The 12593-nt window shown below is 51.7% G+C and overlaps 1 protein-coding gene across 4 annotated transcripts in view; it reads right to left on the minus strand.

Annotated features, from left to right (window-relative positions):
* ZNF516 (zinc finger protein 516) overlaps positions 1-11147 on the minus strand; it is a 97212-nt gene extending 86065 nt beyond the window's left edge. The window contains exon 1 of one of the 4 annotated variants that reach the window (XM_064480446.1): positions 11111-11147. The gene's annotated coding sequence lies outside the window, so the exon portion shown is untranslated. Of the gene's footprint in view, positions 1-6905; positions 6980-10100; positions 10200-10508; positions 10596-11110 lie in introns of those variants that run through there. The other 3 variants (XM_064480444.1, XM_064480445.1, XM_064480443.1) reach the window with 3 other exon arrangements.
* Positions 11148-12593: the final 1446 nt, after the last annotated feature.

Genomic DNA, 12593 nt, shown 5'->3' on the forward strand with positions numbered 1-12593 from the left:
CTGTGGAATCAATTTAAAACTCCTGACAGACAGGAAAACCACACTCTGGAGCAGGAACCACATTAACCTGCTCAGGCCAGGAAGGTGCAGCTCAGTGAGCAGCCAAATGGTGCCTTTTTGGCCCCAAAGATCTAATGCACTTCCCAGAATGGTCTACTATTTCCATGGACACTGGGAAGGCCTAATTTAATGACTGGCTGAAATGCATCCTCTAAACAGCCCCCCGAACATTTGTACGGGAACAAACATGGATCATAAATCTACTCCCACATGTACATAAAATCCCAAATTCTAAGAGCAGTAACTTTTCTTTTTAACCAGTCCCTACAGACACTTTAAAATGTGTGGCTATTAGGAAAATTAACCTTCCTCTCTAAAGTTCAAATTTTAAGCAGCCCATAATCTTTCATCAACCCAGAAAATAACTGATAAGCCAATCTTCCTGTAAAACCATTAACAGATTCTGCCTTTCTGTCACCAGGGTAATTTACTGAGGCCAATTTTAATCCAACCACTAAACCACTAATCCCATGACTCTACAGAACTGTCCCAAGTTTACGTTGCTAGGGCAAGTGTTTTCACATGAGGAATTCAGTTATTTACTCACAGTTACGCTTTTTAGGTTGGTGTTAGGCCTGAGATCGCCTTCCTGGCCTCCTGTTTTAAAAAGTCAAAAGCGATTTTTGAAATAAGGAAGCCACTGGAGCACGTGGGCTGAGCTGTACTCATCACAACAGCACTAATTCAAATTACACTCGGTGTGACTCAAAGGAACAAATTATCGTCATTGTGCTAATGGTCACACTGAGGACACGGAAAGCTTCGGTGTGATGAATCTGAGTCTGGTGGGACGGTGATGATCAACGTGAAGGATGGTATTTTTTCAAACTGGCACCGAAAATCTTCTCTCCGGGTCACTGACGAGGCCAGTGTGAAGTATGTGTCCCCCAGAGCAGCCCCCACTCACACCGCGCCGAGTCTCTGCACAGCGCCGCCCCCCCCGCCGCGGGCGCCCACCTGTGCTTTACTGGCAAGACTCATCAGTGTGTATAAACTCCTTTACTTCCTTCTTTAAAACAAGAAGAACAGTATGATGAACGCTAATGAGACAAACCCAGCAGGACAGAGTATCCGGAGACACATTCGCCCTGGTGGGCAATGCCACGGCCACACGGGGCCTTAAAAACAGAGGCAGAATCTTCGGTGATGGTCACACCAATACCTTCCTGAGACGTGGCTGTAAGCAGCCACCCTTGTGATGAAATACACGTCTACGCAAAAATTCCTACGCGTGTAAACAAAACAAATTCTAAAGTGAAAACATCACAGTTCTGCCTCCAGATAATTCCAGGGGAGCAATACGAAAGTTTAAACCACAGAATGGGATCACCCTTCTGCTCACTGGTCGATCCATCCACTTAAAAAAAAAAAAACAACTAATTCTTTAAGGGAAAAAGATATGTATCTTTTAGCTATAGGTTAGTCACCAGAACATTCAGGCACTGAACAACGCAAGCCCTTTCTTACAGCCTAAACCTCAGCCTGTTTGCAAACAGCCTGAGTTCGAACCACTCACGTTGGGCTGTTTCCCTGGATTAACACCATCAGCCAACATTTCATTTCAAACTATGCCCCTCAAAAGTGATTTCAGGGAAAAAAAAAAAAAGTGACACCTGCTCATGGCTCTTGAATGTCAGCAGAAGGAGAGGCCACAGAGGACAGAGCTGGTGTCCCCACACAACTCTGCACACGCCCCTCACCAGCCTGACTTTCAAAGAACATTCTGGAATGCTGAAAGGACTCAGTGCCTCACGCTGCCCGGGTCAGCCTGAGCGACGCGGGTTAAACAGTGCCATATGGCAAACACAGACACGTGCACCCTTTTCCGAAACAAAGAGCAAAAATTTGTCCACAACGACCCTTTACTTTTCGTGGAAAAAGTTGAAGAGGAGAGGGCTTTTCAAGGGAGGCCGTTACGCTGGGGAAAAAAGGGCTTTTTAAAAATTCTTGGTGGCTAAGAATAAAATCAGAGTTTCAACAGACAACCTCAATTTTTCAGAATCTCCCTTCAACTATGTTCTGAAAGCTAACACCACATGTTGGCCTACGCTCACCATCCCCTAAATGAGCAAAAAAAACACCAGGACAGCTGCACGGGGAAGGCCGAGCTGACAAGAGCAGTTCCCCGGGGGTCAGGGACAGCGAGAGACACGTCTACCTGTTTCTGAAGGAATAAAACGCCCGATTACTTTCGTCTTGAAAAAAAAGGAAAAAATCTTAGTATCTTGTCACCCTTTCAATACTCCACTGAGGAAGTGTCTGAACGTCACAGTCACAAGTAACGCATTTCTCCTAAAGTAAATTTTCAGAACGTGACGACTCGATTCAATTCCTGACCACAAAACATCAGCAACAAAACAGGAAGAAGACCCAGAAAGGAAATTGCCCGGAAGGAACACACACGTGAGACACGCAGTGAACATACCTCCCCTGATGCAGCTGCCTTTTCGATCTCTTTTTTCTGCACTTGGGGTGGTGCTGTACTCACCCTCTTGCACGTACATTCACATGTTTGGGTTCTAAAAATCACTGCATCTCTAATTACTTGTGCTCTGTAATTTTTAGTAGCATTTGAACTGGAGACTAAAGGCCAGATCCTTTTTGGAAAACTACTTTTAAGGAACGTGGAAAGCCACAAATTGCACTTCTTTACAATTCCAGTGTATGGCGCTGGAAAACCCTTCATTCTGGACGTAAATACGACAGCCAGCTCCAGCTCTGCAAAGAAAAGCTTCAGCTGTTCAAATCACATGTAGCCAGATGCAAGGGATAAAGAACACACGAAACAGACAGTTGCAACTGCTCATTTTTACCAGTCCATCCAAAATATACTCGATATACCTTAGCAGACAGTATAAATTCCAAATGCGAGCCGAGCAGGCACACCACCTGCATATATGTGTCCTTGCGGCTAATTAAGTGACAACCCTAAAATAGTCTTCTCCTGGAGAAAACTAATTTTAAAATAAAAATGCTCTTTAAAGAATTGGATGAGACATTCTGAACGTATAGTGAAAGTTTTTCTTCTTCCCATAAGTTAATTGTATTAATAACTTCTGTATAAAGAAACATTTGATGTGATTCCTTTCTTCAAACGAGCCTGTGACAATTTGCCAATATTTCTTAAAACCGTCAGATATTCAGAGCTCGAAGCCAAGGATGAAGCGCCCCACCATAAATCACTCCCCCTCGCTCTGGTGAGAGAGGTGGGGGGGGTCTCAATTCACTCAGGGCAGAGGTCACCCCTCCATCAAAGAGAAACGGCCTACCTCCCCCACCCAAACTTAGCTGCTCCTGGATCCAGAGAGAACCGAGGCCAAGGCTTGAACCTGAAAAATGCTGTCACTCGTGTGGCCCACAGGCACATTCAAACCCTTAACAGGCTGCTGCCAACATACTGTTAGCTGTTGGATGGAAAAGGGTGGGGGTAACAGTCCCAAGGGGAAGACAGGAGGGAGAGCAGGGCCACAACCCCCGGTGTGACTCATGCCACCACCAAGTTCCAGGCCCAACGCAGAACAAGAGTGGAATCACTGCTGGTACCCGAACTCCAGGGCCAACTGAATGGCGGACAAGGAGGCATACCTGCATTCCACAGCCCAGCTGCTCCATCCTGCTATCTGAGAGCTGGCATCTGCCTTCTGAAAGCTCCATCCTGCTGTCTGTCTCCATACCACGCACGGAGACCTGTTCCAGACACCCCCGATCAGACTCCAGAACAAATCCACACCGACACCGCTATGCACTTGGAAAACACACATCCAAAGGAGACGTGGTCTCCTACCAGCAGAGTAAGAGTCTGGGAGCTAAAGACAGTGGCACAAGTAACTCTCCGTGTTTAGACATGAATAATTCTGGAGGAGGAGTTCAGAGGTGCCCAGCGCTAAGGAGGCCAAGGCTGGGCCGTGTGCTGGGTGCTGGCTCCGTGGTCAGCGTCAGGACAGTGACAGGAGCAAGCAGCACCCCGGAGGGCCAGGGCCGCACAGCCCACAGGCCCACGAGCTTTCTCTGGGACCGCATTCAGGAAGAAGAGAGTTAATTGGACTTTTCCCACAGCCTCCAGAACTTTTGAGGAGGAGGGGTTAGAACAGCAAAGAGATGCATTTTTGAAAGGATTGTGTCAGAGTAATTCCATCCAAGTGCTGAAATGTATAAACATCTCCCGCACGTAAGACGTGTAAGACGTCTGCTCTTGAAGGAATGTTGCCTCTGCGTTCAAATACGTGTAACACAGATATCTAATCAAACACATTCCACCTTCTTAGGCCATTTCTACTACTTCTGCTTAAATTTATGCCTACCACTGAGGAAGCTGAGATGTCTCCAGCTAAATGTGGCCGTCAAACACCAACGAAAAAGTTATCTGTTCCCTGCACAAAAGAGTTGCTCTATTCAGTGAGAAATCCAGTTACATTACAAGCAAAATACCACTTTTAATTATATAATTAACGCCAATGTTGAAAGTGGAATAAAAACCAAAACAGTGTAATGTCTTGAACATTCAAAAAGAGCATACTATAAAAGGAAAGCACACACGTTTGCACAAGCTCCTTCCTGCTGATTGTAGTCACCTTCTATTTCAGTTTCCTATTTCTATGCCATTAAGGTATAATGCAGTTGAAACTCTGAACACAATCTCCCATCAGACTTACAGCCATTCCCGTTCTCTTTAAAAGATTCCTTCTAGTAAATTATGAATAAGACCAATACACAGCCTAAAAAGTGAATAAATAAAAATCCACAACCACCCAATAAGCTGAGTCCTGATTTTTCAAGTACAACCCATGACTAAACCCTGCTGAGACGCCTCGGTCACATTATCACTCTTCCCTGGGCAGGAAGGCTGAGAACCATCTGTTAGCGTTTACCTCACTTAGAGTTATTCTTTAAAGTCTCCTTTTCTTTCTCACATAACTGCTGCTAAACTTAATCTCCACATCAAATGCTCCACCTATAAGACTCCAACATCTTCACGTGGGAGCAAGTAAGGAAAAGGAAGTTAAAGTTTAATTCATGGAAGTGGAGACAAGGTGATTTTAGCACCGACTTGTTTTCAAAAACATCTCTCATTCTATTCACTCCGTGTTGGTCTCTGGGACAATATTTTATGAAGTTAGAAACCTATGACTTCAGAGTCCCAAGAAAACTTTAACTTCTAAATGAGTCAACTTTGAATATCCTTTACAAATAACAATGGCGTTAACACTGAGGATGTCAAGTACTCTCGGGTCATCAGCCACGAACATCAGTTACACATCCAAAAGCTGCAGTTCTTGATCCAGCATGTTTCAGCACACTAAGCCATTGGGAAAGAGGACCCTGACAAACAAAAGCTTTCAGAAATAAAACTAAGCAAAACCCCTGTCTCCTCCCACTGTTGAGTCCTGTACCCACGGAAGGCACTCCTTGGCTACTATGTTTCATTTCAGAGACACTCCCACTTCTCTCGGTTAGCTTTACTGCACACCCCTCGGGGTTATTACTTGTTTTGGAATGTTAATGCACTCTTAATGTTTCAGGCTATTCAAATTAGCAAGTTTAACAAAACCAAGCCATCAGACATAGTGCGTTTGTATCTTAAGACACCAGAATCCCAATTCCACGACCAAAACGCTGGAGTCGGAGCTCAGTTTCTCCCAGGGCCCATTCAGGACAGCTTGGGAGTCGCTCTTGTGAAACTAAGTTTGTCCTTGTTCAGACACCCAACCCTCAGACCCAGGCACCGCCGGCCACCCTCCAATTTTACACAGAGGAGTAAAAGTCTCCGATTCATGAGCAGCAGGGGCATGTGGTATGTTTAATTCTGGCCGGTCTGTGTCAATATAAATAACACAGCTATTTTGACGCCACAATCAAAGAATGCAAGGGAAAGTGAAGGAGGAACAAACAAATGATAAAATGAGCTCTTTTTTGGCGGCAGTAGAAAGTATCCCATCAAATAGCATGCATGCCGAGTTCCTTAAAGTAGCACTTACATTCCTAAACCAAAATACTGCAATCTTATTAATAGGGCGGCACGAAAAATGATCTGGAGACGACCCTGTTAGGAGAACCCCACCCCGGCTTCCCCTCCAGGCAGCCCTTTAATGGCACTTCTCACACAGCCACGGGGTGCGGGGTGGACCTCAATGTTTAATCATCTTTAATCAAGATGGGAGGCCTAAGGGCAGGTTCATGCGGGAAAGGCCTTTCTGTGGCGCGTTTAATTAAGACTTTCGTGACTTGCCGTTAGGTCAGCGCGGTGCGCGGCCCAGGGTCCCGCAGCCCTGCCCTTTGTTACCCCGTGGACCCCGCCACGGGCACCCCGCGGCTGCCAGCCCGAGCCCGGAGCGCACGCTGGCTCCCCACAGCCGACACGCATCAGGTCCCCCCTGCAGGACACAACTCCACGCGCGGCAGCCCCGCACGGGGACGCCCGGGCCCGGCGCCCTCCGGCACCTCGCGCCCAAACCCGCGCGCTGCCCCCGACCCGGGGCCGAATTAGGTATGAACACTTATGTAATCGCCCGGGGGCCACGCCTTTCCCACCGCCCCACCTCCGCCAGGACAAAGTGAAGTTTAAAATAGAAACCAATTACCTGGCCTCCGCCGCGCCTCGGCCCCTGGAGCTCGGTCCGCCCCGCCGCGCACACCCCCGCCCCGGCCCCCACTCCCCGCCCGCGCGCAAACCCCGCCCCAGCCAGAACCCCACTCCCAGACCAGGCCCTCACTCCCGGACCAGGCCCCCCAGTCTCCCGCCCCAGCGCAGCCCCGGGCCCAGCCGGCCCCACCCCCCAGCCCCATCCCCCGCACCCTCCCGTCAGCCCGATCGCTCACTAACTAGACCCCCTCTGGCCTGCACCGACCCCTGCCTTTGTTACGGTGCGAAGTTGGGCCGTGGGTCCCCGTCTCTTTCACTTCTTGGGTTACAGTGCAGGCTTGTGACGTCCGCTCCACATGACGGGGGCGGGGGGCGGGCGTCGGGGGGCGGGGGCGCTGGCCGGGCCCTCCCCCACCTCTCGGCCCAGCCCGCCCCGCCCACGGCCCTCCCCCAGTAAGCCAGGCCGCGAGAGGCCGCCGCCCCCGCCCCCGGGGCGGGCAGGTAAATACCCCCGCCCCCGCTCCGCCCTCCTCCCCCGGCGCCCCGGGCCCAGCGCCGCACCGCAGGGAGAAACAGAAATAGGAATGATTTAATCCAGCGACACCTCCCCCTGTTGCCCATTCCTCAATCCGCGAGCCTACGGTTGGGGGGGGGGGGAGCAGAATCGAGTGGTACTCAGATTTGGGGGGCGGAAATGGCCCGGAGGGAGGCGTGGGGCTGGACACTCCCTTGTAACCGAGTTAGGCTCTTGCAGGGGAAAGACGAAGGTCGCCCGGGGTCGCCTCTGGACCCTCGGGGTGACCTCCGTGCGGCCCTGCAGCCGGACACACCGAGCGTGGACCAGGCCGGAGCGCGGGGTCCCTCCCAGGGGTCTCCTGCCAGGCTCTCGGGGAAGGAGGGTGCTTAACCCGTTCCCTGCAGCATCGCCATCCATCCCGGAGTGAAGCCGCACAACTCCAACACTGAACCGCGGTGCCGCACGGCCAGCCCGGTCCACAGGCTTCCACACACATCACCACCGATATTCCTGGGGAAACTGGTGCCAGACGAAGCCCGGAGGGAACGTGGGGGAGGCCGTGACGCACTCCGCCCCTGAATGTGCCCATTGTGCGGGGGAGCCCGGACCAGCGCTTCGCGTTCATAAGTCGGGTGGGCAGCAGAACTTTCAATGACCACGAGCAGGTAACATTCTAGAATTTGCCAAGGACTTAAGTATCAACTTCCAGTGTTAGAAAATAAAATTTGAAGTTGTAAGGTACATGCTGTCCTTCACTTTTTCTACAGAGTTAACACCAGTTTCACCTATCCTCGATCTCTCCACGCTTAGTGCCTGGCGAGTGGGCTCCAGCACTCGGACCCCAAGTGCGCAGGGCGCGCCTGCCGCGTGGGAACGAGACGGAAGGAACCACACATTTCGATTCCCCAACTGCTGAGAAGCATAATCACGTTACTCCTTTTCTTCCCCTTCTACAGGTTTCTGCTTGAATCCGAAAGCACCTCTTAAGGCCGTTCTTCACAGGACACTCGGGGAAGGAGGGTGGGTCTCCATTTGGACTGCTGCGTGCCCACCTAGCTGCAGACTCAGATAAAAGCGTGTCCACGTCTACAGCTCACAACTGTGCAAATCAGGAGCCTGCGGATGCGCGGGGTTGGTGGGACTTAACTGTGCAGACACATGGGCGCGTGCACGCGCGCGGGCGCGTACACACACCCCAAATTACCTCCGGGATGGAGAAAGCCGCTGCGATTGGCCGGCAGAGCCGTCACTCACACCCAGGGGGCAGGGAGACTCTCCAAGGCTGTTTCCTTTTTTTCCCCTCCTCCCTACCGTTTCATTTATTGGTAAAACAACAGCAGAGCTCTGAAAGTTAGCCATCTGTGCCGAGTTTGCCTTCTTTAACGAGGGGGGCGTCAGACAATATCCATTTAAATATATTTTGTACTTCCACAATGGATGAAAAGGGAAATTAGCAATCCGAGTGGGGGCGGAGAGGGAGCTCTCAGTAAAAAGGAGGGGGGGTCATCCGGGAGGGGTGGACGCGGGGTGAAGAGTTGTTCTCAACACCCAAAAGGGACTTTGACCTTTCACTGATCTCGAAATTAAAAAATATTTTTCACAGGTCAGATGATAACAAACGCGGGTCCCAACTTATGAACTCATTATTTTAACTTTATTATTAAAGCATGCGCCAGCAATCGTGTTTCCTTAAGAAAGAACTGACCTATTTTTGGCTGGAGATAAACAATCATGTTAACAGATGTTAATCTTGTAATCTGTTTTTCCTGTAAGCACTTTACATACCCGGGTTGCAGACCTTAAAAATAACATTTTTTCCAAAAAGACCTGACGTCACAATTCACTCCCTGAAAAATCACTCCCCCTCTCCAGTTTTTTTCCTCCGCAATGATTTCAAAGACATTAAATCTTTTTCACTTTATAAATGCTGATTTGTTCTGCCTCAACTCCCACGGGCTTTTATTTGCATTTCAAATTCCACAGGTTACACCAGTCGCCTTTTCAAAAAATGTAAACCAACAATGAAGCAGCAAATGGCTTTTTGTGCATCTGGATTAAATAAGGCACAGAATGAATATATTTTAAAAGAGGGCTGAGCAAATTGATCTTTGCACACCCGGAGACCAAGTAATTCTTTATCAATAAGCCCAGAGGAATGAGTAAGATACAGACACACAACCCCAAAAGCTCCTGTTCAGATCCTGGTCTGCTGCGGGAGCTTATTAACGCTGATAATAATTGGGGCTGACTTACAGACCCACATTTTTCGGTAAAAGGTTCGTCTCTCTGGTCCCTAATAGCAGGGGTCCACCGGCTCCCCAGACCACCAGGACTGACTGTCACCGCACACCAACCAACGTTCCTCCACGAAACGCTGTTTTAAATACCCAACTCGGCAGGCTTTTAACAAATTTATCCATACAAAGTTTCTTTTAAACTTGACGAGGTGGTTTAATCTGAATACTGATCATAACTCTTTGGTAGGTTAGCGCTCCCTGGAAATGGCAGATTAGGCGCTTTTCCAGCCTCCCTCCCCCAACACACACCCCAAGTGCTCTTTTCTTGTATATACACGCGTATATATCGCGATCAATACCTCCCCCACCTCCACCCCCCGCCACCACGCCAGGCTGGGCTCATCTCCGAGGAGCCCATGCCACCCGGACCCCTCCACCCCTCCTCAGAGTCATTGCGAGAACCCTCTCCCCCACCCCCACCCCTGCCCTAACTTCCCTTCCAGGCTCTCACTTCTTTAATGTTAGGGTCACTTAGGCGCTCCCAGCTGACGGGCACGCAGCCAGGGGGGTGGGGAGGAAAAACAACGCCCCTCCCCGCAAACACGTCCCCGAGGCAGCAGTACTCGGTGCCCACAGGCATCGATCCCATCAGCCGAACCCTTAATAATTGAAGCAGCTCCTCGGGCCCCGCAGCCCCATCACCCACCTTCATTAGCCGGAGCGTTTTACTTTAAAGTAAGGCAATTTGCTCTTTGTCTCTTAATGGATGGAGAGCGCATCCGAGCTCCCCTCCTCCCGCGTCGCCTTTGACGAAGTGTACAAAGCCGGAGCCTCCTCCGCGCTCCCACCCCGGCCCCCACCCCGCCCCTCCACTGCGGTAAAAACCACCTCCCGGGCGCTCGCCTGGCCGCCCGAAGTTGCATCTTCCCTCTCCTGGAATTGCGGAGCGGAGCAACTACCCACAGGGAAAGCCAGCCGCCCTCCCCGCGCCCGGGAGCCCCTCCCCGGCGCCCCCCACCCCCGCGGCGCACGCCGGGTCCCCCACACGTCGAGGCCCGGGCCCCGCGCCCCCCGCCCCCCGCGGGCCCCGCGGCGCCCCCACCCCGGCCCCTACCTTTGAGGGGAGGCGGCGGCCAGGGGAGGAGGACGCGCACGCCCCGCGCCTCTGAAGGTGAAGCCGAGCGCCCGAGGCGCGGAGCCGAGCGCTGCACTAGACCGACCGCGCCAGCTGCGCCCGGGCGCGGGGGACGCGCGAGGGCGCGCAGGGCCCGCCACGCGCCCGACCCCCTCCCCGCGCCGCCCGCGCGCGCCCCAGACGCGCCCGCCCCGCGGGGACCCCGGCGCCTGCCGGGCTAGGGGGGTTGCGCCGCGCGGGGAGAGGACCGGGCCCCCGCGGCCGGGCGCAGGCCGGAGGCTTCCCCCAGCCCCGGAATGGTCTGCCCTGTAGGAAACGCACACGCTCCACTATTGTCTCATCAGCACAAAGTTCTGCCACACTGCGGGGAAAGTCTGGAGGCTCGCGATGACTCAGACACAGATAATTCTTCTCCTAATAGCACTGAATCACGATCCCAGCGGCTCGTTGTCGCCCCTTCCTCCCAAGGACCAGCGCTGCCGCAGATCCAGTTACGGGAAGCTGTTTACGCGCACACACGGCTACACACACATGCACGCATCCCTACGTGCTGGGGATGCATTTTCAGCCGACCCGGGCACCTGAGCGCTAAGCCTCGATCCTGATTTACACGCGAGTATCCTTCCGGGGATCCCGGGCGCGCGTGCATTACAGACCCCCGGGGGCGTGCGTTTCACCCAACTTCCTGATAAATGTGCTCAGGGGTTTTCAGACGCGGAGTATCAGCAGATTAAGTCCAGAATCAAGATGGGGTCCCCCTGGAAAGACTTCACTACAAGGATTCTGCTGTGTGGCAATTTTTTAATGACTGTTGTTTTTTTACTTTTTTCCTTGAAAAGTTCAACTTTAATTTTTGTTTTTTCAAACTCCATTTTTTTCACCCCAACTACTACTCTCTGTGGGCCGTAGTTAGTTGCGCTAAGTTGAGTCTGGGAATAGAAATCCCCATTTGACTCCAGAAAGCTGTAATGGGGGGTGGGGTGGGTGCTGAAGGAGAAGGGGCGGGAGGGGGCAGAGGGGAGGAGGAGGGAGGCTGTGGGAGGGGGAGCCCCCTGAGTTGACGGTGACGTAGACCCAGGGCGCGGTGGCCTGCGGAGGGGTAGCGACATCTTCTCCCACCAGGCTCCAGGCCATGCCGTGCCCTCCTCGCGACAAGCCCGCAGTGAAGGTGGATCCCGTCCAGGACACGGACGCAGCTCTGCTGGAGAGGCAGCGCCACAGTCCAGGCGTTACCTTCCGCGGTGGCATTTCTCCCGGTGCCTACCACTCGCTAGCACGCAAGGCTGCTGCGGCTCTCGGCCCTCTCCAACTTAGGGCATCTACAACAGAAACCACTGCGGACAGGCGCCAAGGGAGGGGCTTGTGCGGGCAAAGCTGGACTCAGCCCTGGGGCCATTCTGCGTGTGTGTTGTGAGTGCAGTGTGTGTGATGGGTGTGCATGTGCGTATGTCTCGAGGAAGGAAGCCGGGAGGAGAGAGACAGGGAGGGACAAGAGGGCTGAGAAGGACCCCTACTCATAAAATGTGATTCATGCTGCGCACTCATTTGGGTAGCAGGCCTGGTAAAGGTCGTTGGCAATTGTTGCTGCTTTCAGCGTGAATGCCTAAGTGGGATGTATTCTGGAACAAGCAAATTAAAGTCGGATTCACGGAAAAGTGTTGCAGTGCCCACCGTTCATTACAATGCAGAGTAAAAACTCACAAAAGTATCCCCCACTGCAACTAATTATATGGATGTAAATGTCATATACAGACATAGTGTCACATATATGTGTACTCACCCCCAAAAGAGCTTAAAACTGCCATACTTGAAATTTTAATGCTTTTTGTAGTATTTCGGGATGGATTTGAGTTCATGGTAAAAATTCTTGGGTCTATTTAAAACTCCGGTCTTGCACTAATAACTTCCATGTGTTGGAAATTGACAAGTTAGATCAACAGTCAGTGAGCAAAACGTCCAAACTCCTCCACGTAAAATTGTGATTTTCAGTACTCGCTTCCCTTCTCTCGTCCACTTATCAGCCGCAGGTAATTTCACTCAGGGCTATGCGGCTTCTAAAACAAT

Source organism: Camelus dromedarius, chromosome 28 (assembly GCF_036321535.1).
Source record: "Camelus dromedarius isolate mCamDro1 chromosome 28, mCamDro1.pat, whole genome shotgun sequence".
Classification (NCBI taxonomy): Eukaryota; Metazoa; Chordata; class Mammalia; order Artiodactyla; family Camelidae; genus Camelus; species Camelus dromedarius.